Genomic DNA, 19282 nt, shown 5'->3' on the forward strand with positions numbered 1-19282 from the left:
AATCGATGATCTGATATTTGAGTATGCAAGATTGAAATAAATGTTGTAATATTGCAATAATTATTCTAAGAGTACTATAAACATTTAATAATAATAAATTAATTTACCCGTATAAAAGTTATTTATATCAATTTTTAATATGATGAGTGAGTTTGGAATACCCAGAAACTGTTTTACTAAAAACACAAATCTGCAATATTGTGGGTTATGATTATTGTTGGTAGGCTTGACACTCATTTTCGAAGATATAATTTTCGTATAATCCGAATATGATGTCAAAATTTGTCCATCACGTCAAATTTTTGAGATATCCTAAACTGAAAATTTTTTTTTAATAGTTTTTTTAAAAATATATTTGACGTTCTGTAATATTGCAAAATATTTGTTTTCTGAAAATGGATCAAACCATCTGAAAGTACAACTTCAAAACTTGTTTTCCAAATTTCAATTCTCTTTGTTTTTTTTCATCGAGATATCGTTGATTAAATTTAATTATGTTGGTAATTTCGTGACAGTATTCGAATTCAGCAAACTGTAACAACAGATTCCTCAATCCTAATTGCCACAATATTTGAACTTCAAGACTCCAGACTCTAACTTTTAAACTCTGCGAGGCTTTAACTTTTAAGCCCCAATTTGTTTAACTGTAAACGTTTCAGGTTATAATCTCAGATACTCAAATCTCAATTTCCTCAAGCTTCGAACTCTGTTAAACAGCGAGGTTTTAACCTTAGATTCTTAAATTTTGAAATTGTGAACCATTAAATCTTGAAATGTGCGAGTTTTATATAGTCAATTCCAAAAAAAATTCGGATTTCGAGATCATAATCTGGAAGTTTGCAGGGCTCAAGTATTATGAGATTGAAGTTTTCAAGAGGTCTGCTGATGGTAAACTATGATAAATATAAGTTTTCTTTACCGAGTTGTAATAAACGTTTAGATAAAGATAGCATTACGATTATTTTTTATATAAAAATATTCGGAAAATACTTTTGTTTTTAACTTTTCACATTCCAAAACCTAGAAAGTTTCCTTAACCAAAAATAGTGAAAAGGAATATTCCAAAAACTCTTTCACTTAATCTAAACTACTAATCTAAAGAAAGAGAATAGTTTCTTCAAAAAAGATGTTCGTTCACTTTGACGATCAGAAAAGTGTCATAAATCGTCATGACAGAAGTAATAATACTTTTAATGGAATGTTCTTCACACCACAATAAAGAAAACTTATAATTATCGCTGTTTCACTTTAGCTGGCCTCCATAAAAATTTAAAGTACAGGGCTTAAAGATTGAGAGGTGAATGGGAGCCGAGTTTTGAAAGGTAAGATTTGTAGTTTTACGTAGATGGTATGATCTGTTTTCAGAAAACCAATTTTTTGCAATATTACAGAATGTCAAATATACTAAATATAAATTGTTTCGCCCTTTCAGGTAAGGATATCATAAAAACATCGGATTCTGATTCTATATAAAAAATTACCCTTAGTTGGCTAATAACAAACCCATGTAAATCTGTGTTATAGTTAGATAAGTAACTTACTTTGAAAAAAGTAAGTTACGTCAAAAATGTTAATCAATATGACAATAAGATATGAAAAAGATACAAGGCCGCAAAGAGTGTCAGGTGTCACTATTCCTTTCTCAAATCCGCTTATCTCAAATAAAATGATGATTCACCTGATACTAATCTCACAACGTTAGCGGTGTGATTATTTACAAATTAGTTACCAATATATTAAGTACTAATAAAATTAGTTACTAATAGGTTACTAATAAAGTTAATAAGTAGTTACTAATAGTGACTAAGAAAGAGCGCAAAAATTTGAATTTTCGTATATTTGAAAATATTTGTATTATATATATCTAGGAGAATGAAATTTATATTGCAACAATAAATTTAATTTATGGATAATTAATATTGATAATAATCTGTTAAAGTGGAAATATGCCGTTAATAAATAGTTTTCAGAAAATAAGAAATTGTCGTTTTATATTATGCTGGAATAATTTGATTACCAACTGTGAAATTAATAGTGTCATCTTAAAATGTGATTGAAAGGGAAAAAAATTTAATAGAATAAAATGGAGAAAATTCCATTTTAATTTGTTTACATTTGTAAAGTGACAGTTTTGTGAGAAATGGAAAATAATTATCAAAATATTAAATTTAAAAAATGTTCATTGGCATTTTCAACAAGGACACCAGAGAACATTCAATATTAAAAGATATTACTAATAGTAATACTAAAGTTCACAAAACCATTATTAATGACTACGGTTATGATTGTGTGATAATAGAATATTACTATACCACGAACAGATAATAGATAACAAAATTATGTATAAGATTATATGATAATATAGATAACAGAAAAATAAAAATAGAGCGCGCGAAGCGTGAAGCTAGTAAAAGTCAAAAAAGTATTGTTAGTTGTATTTTTTACGTAGATCATTGATAGTCGTTTTAAGTAGTGAGGAGGAAAAACATAGGTGGATTGAAGATTAAAAATACGCTATTACGCAAACCGATTCGCAGGATAGAAAGATGTCGTACCTTAATTTAGAAACTTGTAGTTAGTTTTACATTTTTCAACGGAATTTATTCGGATCTTGTTTGCACCTATTATTAATGATCGATTACAATCTTAGGGTCAGTTGACGAATTGGTAGACGGTTCGGACGAAGTCGCTCCAGTTACGGAGGAGCCAAAACGTCACAAAGGAGTAACACAACCATCCGCGTGTGTTGGTACAGGAATACAAGTATAAGTTATAGCGATAAATTGAGATCTTTCCAGGTAAATAAATTACACATACTATTTATGTCTGATAATATTGTTTCAATCGTTAATCTTCTTTATCAATCAGAATCAACTAGTTCAAAAATAGCAATGAATGGCAAACACTTAAGGTTATTTTCACCAATTTCTACTTATTCTTATATAAATCGTACCAGAACGATTTTCCTCTTGCAAGTCTACCTTTATTGGACTATACGGTATCATAGCCGTCGGAAAAAATGGCATTAATAAAGATTTTATGTTTAAACTACAATCCAAGAGTCATGTTTAGTACTTCAGAGCTAAAAGCGATTATACATTTAGAAGGTGACTCAACTAAAATTTTATATTCGAGTTGTTTTTTCAAAAAAGTTACTCGAAATAACTGTTCGATAACTAGTATTTTAAACAACAGATTAGTACCTTAGCTAACTGGTGCGGGAAAATAGGTTCTTCTCGCTTCACTCGGGCGTAAGTATAATTAAGATAAGAATATACCTTCCCGAAATTTTTTTTTTTTTTTCTTTATTTAACGTCGCTCTATTTATGCTCCATCAGTGCTAATCAGCGACGGAGGCTTGCATGTGTTTGAGAAGCACATGAAACTTTTTTCAGTGATGCTTGTATCAATCAGCAGGGACTGGAAATCGAACCCGGGCCTACCGGGTGCGAGTCCCAAAAATTTTAGATGATGTTATATTATTAAATCAGAGAGGAAAAGTATTGTCAAGTTCCTAGTAGGTATAACATAGAGTGCCGAGGTAAAGCCGAGCTAGGAGCTTGCTATTTTCCCATCCGTAGTAATAACATAAGTTTTTGGCCTAGCATGCGAAAAATGCATGCTGTTAAAGCTGAAAGCTGGGAGTATACGTTGTTTTGAAAAACACAGCGGCTAAGATGCTCGTTAAAAAGAATCTACTTTGGTACACTAGTTATGTGACGTACCATGCAATGATTGCCAAACTGGACATGATATTGCACGTGATTTTACAAGAAAACAACCATACTATGTGACGTTGCTTTCCAATTGAATCGTAGATTACAGTTATATAAAAATCATTCAGAGCAATGAATAGCGTGAATGAGATTGGCTCAGAAGGGCTATTGTGAGTATTAGGCAGACACATAAAAGGTGGAGTAGTTGCGTCGTGAAATTGCTTCCTCATTGATTCGTTACTATATCGATGTGAAGCTTCAAAGTACAATTGAATCGTAGGGCAATTGCATGGAATAAAGGAGCAATCGCTTCGAATGCGCAAAATAGGCCCAACGAGGGCTCTCAACTTGAGCTAATGAAGCAGACATTGAAGAACTGACTGATAATGAATGTCGAGCCTATTATTTTACAATAATATTTAAGGGGTTTTGAAGTACTTCACGAACGACATAAATACGGGTTGCTGCGGTACCTAGGTTTTTTGCATTCAAAAATAGACAAACAGACGTTGAAGGAAGACGACGTTGCAATCTTTAAATCTCCAAGATTTAGGTATCTAGATTAGGCACGGAATACCAGGCTTTGAAATTCCCATTTGATGGAAATTTGAATGTAACCTAAGATACAAATCGAGAGGCAGGCATCCAGGTACAGCGATCAAAGGTTGAGATTGAGGGACGTGAGTAAACACCGAAGACAAGCGTCTTGGTCCCGTGCACGTTTCGTCGAGGCACAAGGTCCAGTCGCGTTGCGCGCTCGCGAAAGAAGAACAATTTACTTACGATTATCCCTTCGCCTGTTCTAAGACGACGCCTTCTTTCGCAACAACGCCGCTAATCCAGCGCCGTTGGCTACAAAACAACAACTCTCGCTCTGTTCGCTCGCCACGCTTGCACAACACTCTAATTCTGCGCGCTCTAGTTGCATCCTCTTCCTCGTCGACAATGGAGCTTGTCGCCTATTAGCCTTATTGTATTAGCCTATCAACGGGCAATCTGGATTTTATTTCAAACTAAGCAGTTAAAAGTGTTGTTTTTAAGGTTTTGTCAAAATCTTCTATTGTTTAGTTCGAAAACAATGCTCAAGTGACTGGACCGTATAGATAATATTTACATTTTGTAATCTCTCTTGAAAAATCCCAAGTTCGAACTAAAGATGGCTTGCTATGAAATAACGATGATCCTATTCGGACCAACTAAATCCTTGAGCATAGGGCTCAGTCGTCAACTTGATCTTTTTGATTGAAATAAAGTATTAACGCCGTCACCATAATGAACAAAACCGAACATTTTTAGCATAATTATTAGAGACATTATAGTGACATTATAAGTCTGCAGTCTATTAATGCCGAGATTTACTCATTTACGCCTTCTGAGGCAGATCATGGCAAATACGTGTTGTTCTCGGTTGACTTTAGGCGTCAACACGATTCCGTAATTACACGACTATATAGCTATTTAATACTTTACTGTCGGCACTTACAGAGTTTTATTACCTTTTCTACCAGTCACTTAGCTAAGAGCCATCGACGGGGTTACACGCTCCCATTGTACACGACGCCTATTCTAAAAATTTTTTTTTTTTTTTTATTGCACCAAGTTCATTTACACCCTTATATATCAAAATAATAATTAAATATTATTGCTATATGAAGTATGTATATGAGATTCGGAAGAATATTTCAATGAGTAATTTGTCTTAGCATTCATTAATTTATGTTTTTTGAGTTTGGTATTTGTGATGGTTGATTTAAGATTGGTGATAAATTTATGATTTCATTCAGGATAACCATGGGGCCCGTACGATGTTGCGTAGGACTTTATTCTACAATAAATGGTATTTTTCAGCTTGTTCAAATTAATTGATCATCAGTCAAATACTTTTGGATTACAACATGAAATGAGATAAACATACTAAATATATTTTGCGTAAAAATAAGTAATCTTTGTATTTGCCAAAATAAAAGAAATTATGGACATTAAAGTACTAATGATAGTGTATTTGCATTTTTTCCTAGTGTTATAAAGTAATAGTTATATATACTTATAATACTTATAATACTTATAATCAGGCAGTTATTTCAATTAGAGGCAATAATATATCATAATAATAATCTAAGAGAAAGATACCTATCAAACAAATGTTCAATTAATTACCAATGGAACTTAAGAATTTAGAAACTAGCAAAACAGATAAAAAAAGTAAATTGAAGAAATTTATATTGCAACAACATACAAACCATGGCAGGTAATCTGGATTGCAATAAGATAAAACAAATACTAAAAAATGGTACAAGGAAATATTGAATCCTACATTGGAAGTTCATGGGAATGCGAATTTTCCAAATAGGCTAGTTACCAGTGATATTCGAATTTAAAATATTATTAGTTATCTGGGTTTATTTAATGCGTATACAGCCTATGTACAGGTAACACGTTTACCTTTTTAGGCTTTTACAAATGTTACAGGAAGAATCCTTGTATTTTTTATAAAATTATATGGATAATTAAATCAATCAATCAACTACGCTTCACCCAAATTAGTTTTTACGCGAAGAGCACAAACGAATTGCTTGGCAACGTCAAGTAAGCAGTACGTTACAGTATCGCTCGAATTCGAAATGACGATATATATATAATAATGCTCTGTGCAACGAGGCCAAGCGGGGATAAGAAACCAACCGATAATTAGCAAAGCTCCGTAATCTGCGAACACGGCTGCTGACAAGCGCGAGCGTTTAAGAAGCTCCAGCGCCTCGGGGCTCCAGAGGGCGCTTGGTGCTGTAACAGAGAATGCGCCGAGCGCGCCGATCGCGCGGTCGGACAATCACGCGACTGGTCGGGAATTGGGCGCCGTGAAAACCGGCGTTCGCGTGCCATACGCGCGCCATAGTCGCGCAGCGCTTAGCGCCGAGGTCGGCCCTCGCTCGCGATAGTTGCAACTCGCATTGCCAGTGCGCTCGAAGATCGCAGAGTGGCCGGTGGAATCGTTCGCGACACTGCTGCACCAGTCGGACGGACGATTTGGAGAAAGGCCAGCGGGGTTCTCGGGAGTGCAAGCTCCCCGTCGTCTCGCCTACAGCGACATCCGCTAATTGACGTCGGCGTAGGGTGCAGCGCTTCTTTGAAAAGTAACTCGCGCACGCATCATTAGACGCGCATCGGAGAGTCGCGAAGGAGGAGGAGGAGGAGGAGGAGGAGGACGACGACGACGACGACGACGACGACGAGGAGGCGCCAAGAGCGCGAGAAAGTAGCTTTATTGCAGATGGATGTAGCGACAAAGTGGAAAAGGGCGCTCCCCGGATAATTGTTATATCGGCGAGACTGAGAAAGGAGCGGGCTAGCACGAGAGTCAGTCGCGCTTATACGTGCGCGCTCGGCACAATGGGAGCAGCCAGCCGATCTGTCGCGAGAGATCAAACGAAGCTCTTTTGCGCGCCGCGCAGACTTGAATAATTTGATCGCGGCGTCTATTGTCGAGGCACCGCCAATATTACCCTATCGCGCCGACTCCGACTTTGTCCGCGCGCGACGCCCATCGACGATGACGGGGAGCTACCTGTTTCTTTTCCGCGCGGCTGCGACTCCGCGCTTCGCCGATCAGTCGAGATGCTCCGATTCGGCCTTTCTCTCGCTGCAACAGTACCTGCACAACTAAGCATCCTTCGTCTACGACATTGCCGTCGCTAATTTTTCCATTTCGCTCGTGTTCATCTACGATTAGCGATCCTTTTTACGTTCAGCGATAATAGGAAAAACAAAAAAATTCGTACCAAACCGTGATTTATCGCGGTTCTGTATTACTCAAATATCAGTCGATTACTTTTGTTTGAGTTCTTGTGCGCGCCCTACGGAAGCGTATGACAATGCAATTTTCCCCAAGACATCTAAACAATTATTATTTTTGGAATTGCACTAGTTTTATCACTCGATTGAGGTTTAATTTTTTTGCTTTGATCTATAACCACTGCATGTATTTATTTTGAAGAACACAAACGGCTCCGATAATTGTTTTTGTTAGTTCGAATATTAAGCTCATTTGAACTGTGCTAAGCCTTGGCTAATCCCTGCTCGCTCCTTGCACATTGTTTTGACCAGTTTTTAACCAAGTTCCAGCTAAGCGGCGCTGCGACTAGTCTTCCCCAGCACTATTGGGACAGTTTGGAAGGCAAAGTCTTCTTAAGCGAATCATGACTCGAAATTCGCATATGCCCGAAAACCGAAGCCACGACTGCCCGCACAAAGGCCCGAATTCTCAGTTGCCGAGCCAGCCCAGCTTTGATTAAAGATTTAGCGACGTTTTGGTTTTTTTTGTTTTGTTTCTTGATACCGCTGATGAGGAATCGAAGCAAACAGTGCCCTGACAAAAGCATCGTGAGATACAAAAGAACGGAATCGATGTGTGCTATAAGTGTGCTAGAGAAATGCTTCCCCAACGAAGGCATAACAAACAGTAGGTAGAAGCTCATAAGTATGTCCTCCGAGTGTTGAGCGCCAGAGCCTCCGAAAAAAGCTCGGGCACTTTGAGGGAGCTACGAGCTCTCGGTCTCTTTTGCCGGGAACGGAGCAAACCCAATCCAAGCCACGCGAAAGCCCTCTCTTTCTCCGGTTCTCCGGTCGAACAGTCGATTGTAATCGCGAGAGAGGAAGTAAAAAAATCACTGCACCGAGGTGGGCGCTCGCTGCGAAGGTGGGAGGGGGATGCCTGGAACGGCTGCGGCAGGCGCGGCTGTTATAGGACGTCGTTATTGGCCCCCCAGGCGCGTGCACCGTATGGTGTTGTGCTCGCTGGCTTCGCTCCCGCTCTACCTCTTTCGTGTATCTTTCTGTGACGCCCCGCTCGTGATTTGGCGCCGGGTTTCCTCTTGTATACCCGCGGTGTTGCCCGCGTTTCGACTATGCCAGCGCGGCAGCGAGCGCGGTCGCGAGCCAGGGACTCGCCGTGGAAAATCGAGCGACACCGCCGAGTCGGGGAAGCGGGGACGCGCATCGGCAGTCGATTCTCGTTTCGGCCGATCGCACAGGTCTACTGGGAGTCGCAGTTTAGCGTCCCGAGAAGGAGCCGGGAAGCCGGGAAGCCGGGAGAGCAAGAGCCATTAAGCAATTATCGCGCGGGCAGGAGAGCGAAGAAGGTCGATCCGCGAACGCGCCGGCGAGACTCCGCCGAATGCCGGCGGGGCAGCAAGTCGCCGAGCATTCGTCGGAGGCGAGCGCACGACGGAATCAGCGACGGCGACGAGGAAGCGGTGGGGGAAGCTGGAGACGAGGGCGACGGGGACGACGAGCGGGCGGCGTGAGCGCGCGGTGAGCCGCGAAAGAGCGTTATATAAGTTGGGTATATATGGCAGGCAGCGCGAATTGCGGCTACGCCTCTGCTAAATAAACGGGCCCGAGGCGCTGCCGGGATTTTATTAACTTCTGTACAAGGCTTGGCTTCCTCTATCTCCTCCCCCTTTTATTTCTCTCTCTCTCTCTCTCTCTCTCTCTCTCTCTCTCTCTCTCTCTCTCTCTCTCACTCTCTCTCGTTTGCCGCTTGTTTATGGCGCTCCCGCGCCTCTGCCGCCCCCTGCCCCCCTTCCTCGCCTGTCCTCGCCGCGACAAACAGTCAAATAAAGAGCCAGCAATTATTGTGTTTGTGCTCGCGGTTTGCTTCCTCGACCTCGCTTCCGCCTTGCGACCGGGATAAGGCCGCGCGCGGCCACTCGGCTGCGTCGTCGAGCTCGAGGTCGAGCACGAGAGTCGGTAGCTCGTATTTGTCAAAGCGGCAAACGCACCGACGCGAGCTGGCTTCTCGCCACGTCCGTCCCGGACCGACGGCCGATTGGCGGCGAGCGGCGCGGGTCGTGCCCCTAACTCGAGCCAAATGAAATCAGAGCTTGCGACCCGGCCGGCAGAGAGCGGCGTCGAGACGCGTGGCCGGTGGCGCTGGCAGCGTCATTATCGAATTCCGAGCGTCGGGTCGTTCCTTCCACGCTCACGGCTGTTTTCTTAGGTTTGCGCCACGCGCCAAGCGAAAGCGACTCGTTTGGATGGCCTTATTGGCGATCCGCGGCCTGCACTCGATCGGTCGACGAGTCGGCGCGCTTTTCGCTGCTCGCGACTGCTCCAAGCGAAGGGCCAGAGCGCTCTCGGCGATAAACGACGAGCTGGCGATTGTCCGCGAACAAAGCGCGCGGAGGAAAGGAGCTTGCCGACTCTCCCCTAGTCGCGAACGATCGCGAAATAACCGCTCACTTATGTCAATTCGCGGCCCCCCGCGCGTCGCCTCGATCTCGCCGTACCCTCGGCTTTCTTCGCTCCCGACTTGTTTGCGATATTTCGACTGGGCGTCCGTCGGCCGGCTGGCTTCCTTTAACGGATCGTCGCTCGTTCGAAGCCTAGGCTTCCTTAACAGCGCGCGACCGGTTGGCTTTTGCGATATTACCCCAAATTGACGTGCAGCATGCGGACGTAATCATCCTTGCACTGAAAAGTCCGCTAATGTTAAATAGGCCGTAATTGCGCGATCGTCGCCGGCGATCCGCACGGCGCGGAATAAAGAAGAAAATCAGCAATAGAAGATCGATAAAGAGCGGCAAGCGCGTTGAATGGCACTCGCGGCCGCGAAGCGCTCTACCTCCTTAAAATCGTCGCGAGTGGGAAGAGGGCACACAGAGGCGGGATCCGATTGCAGGCAGGCAAGAAGCGACGGATAATAGGAAAGTCGGAGGCAAGCGCGCGACGAAAAAGGAGAAAAATCATAATAATCGCTGGGGAGGTGAAAATGGCTCAGGGGAGGGGCGGGAGGGAAGAAATATAATTGAGCGATTCCGAGCGAATGAGGGAGGGAATTAAGCTCTCCTGCGAGCCCAGAACTCCGCGATAAAGTATAATTATTTTTCGATAGAGTGGAAATTATTCGAGAGAGAGAGAGAGAGAGAGAGAGAGAGAGAGAGAGGGAGAGGCTAGCGAGCGACGAGCTTTATTGGCGATATTCATACTTTTATTAAATGACTGATGAAAAAAAGAGGAGGGCCCAGGGAGGATAAGGAGCTCGGTTATTCAGTATCTTTCCCGTTCTCGTTATACTCTTTTCTCTTTGCTTTCTATTCGCCTCGGAGAGTTGCGCGATTAACTGGTCTGCCTGCCTCCAGACTCTTTTTATCTTCGCTTCTTCTCCTATTGCCTTTTCACTCTCCATACGTTTATGCAATTATCAATACTGCGCTGATATATCTCGTGTCAATTGATCATATTTATCGCCTCCTTTGCCTCGGTGTCTACAATCGGCATTAGCTCTCATTTGCAACATTGACGATTATTTTGATAATCGCTATTATTACACCACTTTCGGCTTCTATCTTCGACAAAAAGTATTCGGTTATATTAAGCAATGCAGGACATACCGGAGGAAGAAGGAGAGATGCTTCAAAAGAACACCAAATCCAACTTATTCGAGGGTGAATACTTTACCTTTGCCGAAATCTTAAATTAAAACTGAAGAAGCACAAAGAGCTCGACGAAAAGTTCCAAGAATTGCAAACTTGTAACACTTATAAACCAATGGTTAAGCGATACGACAATGTTTGATGTCTTGGTGAAAAACGATATGAATGGTGTTTGCAAGGATGATTCAACGATGTAATTCACAGACACTTCCTATTTTGCTGTGACAGTTTATTTCAGTCCTTTTTAATTAACATTATGATTAATTACTAACATGCTAATGATCAAACATAAACGAACGTTTGGAACCCCAATGAGTCTTGGGTTAGTTGCTGATATGATAAGGAACCATCCGAGCACTGATCGTTTAAACAAATTGTATTTGAAACCTATATTCTTTCACCATTACGAAAATGACATGATCATATGTGTCTTTGTTAGATTTATTAACAGTGAATATATTGTATATTTATTTAATGTACTTTATTTAAATGAAACACACAATACACAAATACAGAGTTTACAGTACACTAGTGAGAAAGGTAAAAGTTATTGAGATCAATGTGAATAAAAGAGTAAAATAATAAAGAAGCAAATGTGCGAAGATAGAGCATGGATAGCGAACTGCTCTATTCGGCGATCTTTGCCGGACTGACATCTGGGCCTTATAGCCCTCTCCGCTGGGGTTCGTAGACGGGGTGCAATAAAACCTAGGTGTAGGAATAAACTGTACTCTACTCAAGAAGAACCAAACTGTAGTCTGTAGACACTGAGCCTGCATCTCCTTGTATTTTTCAACAGTCTTGATAAACAAAGTAAATGAAATGGTTACATTTAATACTTTTGACGATAGATTACAGTTTATACATGAAGTATAAAATAATACCCGTTAGCTTTCTTGATATTTCCTTAATTTGGAAATGAGAGAAAAAAATGATTAAATGATACAGAAAACTAACTTTTCTAGGATGAATTTTACATTATAGTTCAAGATTTTTATAATCTTGTTCATAATATTTGAATATTGTTATATAAACTTAATTAAAATATACTATTATATAAATAGTAAAATAATAATAATGTCATGAAATTAGCTCACACAAAAAAGTTCATAATATCAACTTACAATTAGCGAGGAATATTTCAATAAAAAATAATTACCCATTAACAAATGCATGAAAAAAAGAGATTATCAATGATACTTAATATAAAAGACAAGAATAGTAAGCATAACAACTGTAATAGACAACAAAAACTTTTATTCCGTATGTTGAACCGGTATTCAAATGTGTTTTTCGAAAATTCAAACTCTGTAAAAATTAGAACGAACGTCGATCAAACGAAAAGAACTATAATAATAGAAACTGAAGAACGCAAACGCAACACGTTTTTTGTAATAACTACACGGGCAGCTCGATATAATCATACTTTTAATTTTGATAACTTCTCAATAAATGATTATGTACGCAATCTTGAAGAACAAAACATTTTCGCAATGATACATTATCGTAAAAGACAATGGTACAAATGAAATAGAATAGTACATTACGATACAAGTGCGGTCGTGGCGTTTACGCCCGAGCGAAGCGAGTCTACTTTCCCGAACACGTGTCGTACCGTATTTTTTGATAGGACGTGTGGAAAGTGCGATTTTCAACGTACGTTTTTTGCCGAGCGTGCGGGAAAAACGCACTTTCCGCACGGAGTGTCGATAAAATACAATCAATCCAAATAAAATACATCCCGACTCTCATACAAAATACAACAATCCTATTTTTATTTTATTTTAGATAAATTATATTTTTTTAGGATTGGATTAAAATACAAATAAATAAATAAAGCACGTTTGAAAAGGATGACGTGTGTATGAAAACTGGTTGTTCTATCAACATTCAATACACCTCGACTCGGAAAGATTGACAAATAAACTCTGATTGTACAATGTTAAGAATTTTAATATCATTTTATTCACGTCATTGTATTATTAGTTTAATATAGTTCTATGTTTATAATTTGTGTTTGTATAATATTTAAGTATTACTCGGAACGTGATTCGAAACAAGCGTCAACGCGTGTTCGAAAGGTGCAGTCTCCATGAAAATAACTGTTTTCCCCCGGTCGCGTTTCGAATTGTACGCAGATTTTTATGGCCTCAGTCACATGTGTTCCTCATGAGGCCAATAGCTACCAGCGACCATAATCAGTTCAGTTAACTGAGTGCCATCGACGAGTTCGGTCCTAAGCTAATGTGTACATTTGAATAATATAGGTTTTATACTTAATACTTATTGTGTACCATCATTGAACACCATATTATATAAATTAAGTTTTATAACACTAATCATTATAATTTATAGACCGATCGATAATCCTTTGACGGATGAGATGTTTTTAGTATTCATCAGATAAACATACGATATGTTTTTGCTGGTATAATACTTTTATTCATGTGTACAAGGGCACAATTATTATTCAATTCAAGACTTTATTTTACGTCATTGCTTTTTGGACTTTTTCATAATTTATTTTACGTATTACTTTCCCTTATGTTTGTGTTTTTACATTATCTCACGTTTCAAACGCCTTATACGTTTAAATTATAAATTTACTTGTAAAATTTGAATAGAAACAAATGTCAACGAAGTACACTCTCAATTTCAAGAATTTTCTTGAGTTTTACGGTCCACTCAAATACACCGGTTTGTTTGATCTCTTGCCTTGGCGCTACGGTGCGTTAAGGCTACACATGTGGCGTTTTATCGCTAATCGAACCCTCGTGCAAGCCTGTACTTTTCTTTCTCATGATTTTCAAAATCTCCAATGCTATGCCTTCCAGTCAATATCACTTGTTCTCGGCTCTCCCACTTCTTGCATTTTTTCTTAAAAATAAGTCTATAGCTCATAGATAGCTGCGTCAGACGTTAATGAACGTGTACACTTTCAGTCTGTATTTAACCGTCAATTGAAATAAAATGAAGTCGAATCTATTTTACAATTGAACACGCTTCGTTGTAATAAATTTGTTGTCAAAGAGCACAGTCGCGTGCTACTTAACAGTCTGTGTTACAAAGCGAATAGTTGCATTTTGTCATTGCCGAAATAATGAGAGTGCGTGGTATATGAATCAAGCATTGTAAATTTGTAGTCAGTTACTGGGCTTGTTAATAATACTAGGAGAGCGAAAAATTAGAGTAGTCGAGATTGAAAGAGGATGGAAAACTGCGAAGAGCCCCGCAGCAAGTACACGATAAGCATGTCGAGATAACGGCATAAAGTAATGGAGTTGGATGAGGCAAAGTTGTCTGATAGTAGACACGAGGCGAAAGTAGGCGTATCCTTGCGTCGGCGATATCTGCAGACGACGCGTCGACAATGATCTCCGTGCAGCTTTTGGCGCGGCGTAACACTGTTAGCCCGACGATAAATCGAGAGAGAGAGAGAGAGAGAGAAAGACGGAGCGGAGCTGCAGCCAAGGGATGATAATAGCTTGACATTTGCACTCGACGTCTCCTTCGCCCGCGCGCGCTCTCTTGGCAACGCAATTAACATTCGTACAATTCCGCGAGCAAGTTGCGAGTTTTACCTCGGCGAGCGGGGCCATTGAGCGCTCAAAGGAGCGCCGGGATATATAGAGAGCTGGCTAATTGCGCACCTGCCAAATCGAATGTCTATTGTACGCCGGCACTGCTGCCGTACCCTTTCAGCCCCGCCCACTCTAATCAAAACTTACTTTCCGCGTCGCGCCCCAGTCGTCGCTTCGAAAATTCGCGAGATAATGGCGCGACCGGTCTCTCCCGCGACGATCGCCGACTTGCCGTTCGCTCGATCAATCGATCGCGCCCCGCCGCCGCGCAAACGGGCGCAAGCGGGCGCAAGGAGGAAGAGCCTCGCGCACGCTCGCCGCATCGAATAAAGCGTAACAGGTTTGCCGTTGATTAGCCGCGAGGAGCCGAGCCGAACCCTCCATTCTTGAGCGCGTGCGGCCGGATCTGTCAACCTCAGGCGGCCGCCGCCCCGCGGTGAATCTTAATTACCGCTGCGCGCTATATCGATGCCAAAGCTGGCGTCGTGCGGCTGCTTTGTGCCTCCTTACGGCTAAATAACCTTTGCCTCTTTCCGCTCAAAGTCGATCAAGCGTTTCGGCCGATAGACTCCTCTTGTTTTCTTTCCACGCGCCGATGTGCTCGGTTTTCGTTTGGATCTCTATTGAGCGCTTAACCCCATTGCTCCACCGCGGCATCGCGCGAGTCAAGCGTCAAAGTGTATAGTTTTTTGGCAATGCCAACATAAGTTAGAAGTCGCGCGCAAACAAAGAGGAAAAGGACGCTCTGTCGAAAAAATTGCGACACTTTTAGTGTATATCCGCGCGCAAAAGGGTGCAAAAGCGCGCAGCGGAGAAAAAAAGCAGCGCGAACCCGAGTGTACATATAGAGAGTCAGCTGCACTCAAAAGTGAAAAGCGGATGGGGCACGAGAGAGAGAGAGAGAGAGAGAGAGAGAGAGAGAGAGAGAGAGAGAGAGAGAGAGAGAGACCTAGGCAGGTTTATACAAAAGAAAAATAAATCGCTCGCTATATACGTGCGACGATTCGCGTCCATTTCGCGCTCGCGAAACTCGTTTACACCTATACATCGGCGCCGCGACGCGAAAGCACTATAAATAGAAAATGGATTAAGCGCATCTCTCTCGCTCCGAGGGGATGGAAGTAGCAGGATTCGAATGCCTGCGCGTCCCCCTTCCGCAGCGGCGGCGGTGGCAGTCGCGCAGATATTATCAGTAATAGCGCAATTATGATAATGGCGGGTAATTCCGCGCGAAATTCAGCGAGCGAGAAGTCGCGCCGACTGGGTGGCGCGCGGAAGCGAGAAAGACGGCGGCGCGAGATATTTGGCGCAGACGCGCAGCATGTTCGATACATTAGGGCGCGGGGGAGGCTGCTAACGAAGGATACGGATTCGACGCGGCCCCGCCGAATAATTATCCCGCCTGCCACTCGGCTGCGCGCAACAATCGTTCGCACGTCCAGACAGATTTCCGCGGCGCACCAACAGCCTCTTGGCCCGCTTTTTTTCTTTTCGTCAATTATAATCGCGCTCGTCCTCGCTTGCCGTTCCGACTCTCAAATGCTCCCGTCCGATTCCAATCGGTTGCAATCTCGAAAAGCGCGTTTCCCTCGTTGCTTCTCGTTGCGGACGACAGCGCTTCATAAATAACTTCCTAAGCGGCTGCAACCCTTTCCTGACTATTGTCGGAAAAAGATTACGTGACTGCGATCTAGGCTCGTTCGAAAGCGCGTCGTCGTTACGATTGATTTAATGATATCCGACCCAAGCACGGCCACTTCAAAGCCACCTTCTTCGGATGGGCGCGAACAAGGTGGACTTGTCAGAAAAACCTTCGTCTGTACGCGTCTATAGTAGATAACGCGTGGTACACAAGTAAGTTACGATATTTTTTTACATTTTTAGCGCTACAAACCAACTATTAATTCATTAGAACTATCATATTTACGTATAATAAACAAAACCAATGTTTTCTCATGATGGCTGGAACGACAAGGTTTGTAAGCTAATATACAGAAAAATTCAAGAGCGAAATTTATAAACCACTCGTAATGCAATGTTTGATCACGGTTTCGTTATGAAATTCGAATAGCGTATTGCAGTTCCGCGTTTGAATATATTGCGGCCAAGGTAAATTGGAAGAACCGATGAATTCGCTCGTTCGAGTACAAGCAGCTGCACAACTGATTTGGCGCTCGGGAAGGATCGGGGGCACGATCTTCAACTATGGAACTGAATCGTCAAGTAGATACAACAGTCCATTGGTTCCTCAATTCGTTTTAACGACTTGAAGAGGTTTGCACGAGAGGCTTGCAACGAAAAGTCGGCATCGAGTCCCCTTCGATTCGAAAGATCGCGCTCTCGCAAAGCTCTCGTCTCGTCTCTCTGCCCCCGAAAATAATAATAGCAGCGTCCGCGTAGGAATTCATTCGGCGGCATGTATCGTTCGAACGCACTCCACGTTGTCGGAGGAAAGAGGAAAAAATGAAATTTGGCGCACCGGCGGCGCGGCTCTTTTTGGGCAGGAGTGCGCGGGAGCAAGGGCCAAGAGTGGGCAATAAAAAGCTGACCTCGCGCGGCTGAATTCGCAAAATATACGCGCGCGCATCAGGTCTAATAAAGCCGACGGGCCGGCGACGACGTTTCCAATTACAGATTTTCATTTGCGGCTGAAGAGAGCGGAAAAAGAGAAAAGAAGCGCGAGCGCGGCCTTGCGGATCGTGGGCCGGCGAACGAACGCGCGCGCGCGCGCGCGCGCTGGCTTTCGGCGGCGAAAAGCGAGCCGGGCGAGTCTCGAAAAGCTTGCTCTTTTACGCAATTCCGGGGCGCGCTTATTAAAGTTTGCCCGCGAATGAAACGAAGCCCATATAACCTACCTAATTTAGCGAGTAGCGTTTTGGAGTGCGCCGCCACTCGAGCGCGCGAGCCCGCTCTATTGACAGCGGTTATTGCCTAACTGCGTGTGCCTTCCACCTAATATGCGACCCCGCCGCCTCCGCGCGAGTCAGGCCAGCGCCGGCAAACATGCAGCGCCGCCGCGAATCTTTAATCCGCCCCTCCCTCTCGCTTGCTTGCGCTTTATTTCCCCGGCTCCGGCTTTTATTTTCCACGGATGCATATTCCGTTACGGCCGATGCCGAGAGCTTTTTTCGCTCTCCGGGCTTATATGCTCGGCTCGTTGCGACTTCCACTGTTCGCTCGAACTCTCTGTTATTCCGTAATACGTCAACACGACACTATCCGCCCGAGCTACCGTTCCACTTGTTTCATCTCTTGCTCGGATACTCGCCCTCGGGACGACTTTTCGCGTCTGCGATCCAATGCGGAACGCGAACAAAAGAGTAAAGTCCGCAGCCCATCGGCGAAAGCGGGTGGACAGGTGGGAGCCGCTCGGGGGACGGAGTTAGTCGGAGTTGGGCGGGGGCGCTCGGCAAATTAGTTGGACCAGCGCAATTTGGTCGCGCGCGAGCATACGCGCGCGGGAGAGCGCGAAACTCCGGCTGTTAACTCCGATGCGGAATATTAGCTCTCGTCGCGGCGCGCGGCAGCGAGATTAAGCCCATTGTGCGCGCGGCCTCGGCAGCGATGACGTCGCTTTAAACTGCCGTCGGCGCGCCCTCGGAAATTGATTAAACTATCGGATTAGCCGCTGGGATTTGACGCGCGCGTTAGGCCGTTAAACGTCGGATCGTCGCCCCGGCGAATGCTCGGCCGGATGCGGCGTCGCGATCCGCGCGTTTCGCACGGGACTTCTCGATAATGCGCCCAGCTGGGAACTGCGGGCGCGCGACAAAGAGCCGATACGTCGGAAGCGGGGCCGCGAGCGCCCACGGCTTTTTTGCGCCCGCGATCGCGCGGCCCAATAATTCCGCGCAGCCGGCGGAATAATGGCCGCGGCGCATTATGCGAGCGGCGGCGCACCGAGCGTTCTTCAATCGCGTCCGATTTAATTCGCTGGGAGATGCGAATTCAATCATTTCCCGAGCGACCGAGCCGCCGCGCGTCTTTCCATCGGGGACCCTTTGACGCGCCTCTTCCGAAACGGATATTCTTTGAGGAGGCGGCAGAGTGCCGACGCGAACTGGCTACGCGGCTTATGCTCGTACTTGCCTCTATTTTTTTTTCGCGTTAGCGGAATACTTCAATCCAAGTCCTCTATTTATTTGTCGGCATTAATTAATGCCACCTTCGCCCTTATGTGCGACTGACAATTGTGGTTGGTCTGAGAGAGCGCGAACCATTTCCTACGGTCATTGTTTTTTTGGCTTCTTTTTCTTCGATTAATCAATCGACGATTATAGGACACGCTTTTCCAATCGATACTGAGATCAACAAATTATAGAGTTCGAATATAGGTGACAACGGAAAGTCGGAATAAACATTGGAATTAAATTAATTTTATTATTGTGTAATAGTAAACAAATTAAAGTAACTACCGAAACTTAATAAAGCAAAGCGATATAATTACTCTTTGGCGCAGCGAAAATACAAGCAGAGAGCTTGTGCGCACACGGGATGTCGAAAAGAACATAAACGAACTTATCTAGTCCAATAATAATAGCAGAATAAGTTTTCT

Source organism: Phymastichus coffea, unplaced genomic scaffold, assembly GCF_024137745.1.
Source record: "Phymastichus coffea isolate CEN01 unplaced genomic scaffold, Cenicafe_Pcof_1.1 PCOF00045, whole genome shotgun sequence".
In the NCBI taxonomy this organism is placed as follows: domain Eukaryota; kingdom Metazoa; phylum Arthropoda; class Insecta; order Hymenoptera; family Eulophidae; genus Phymastichus; species Phymastichus coffea.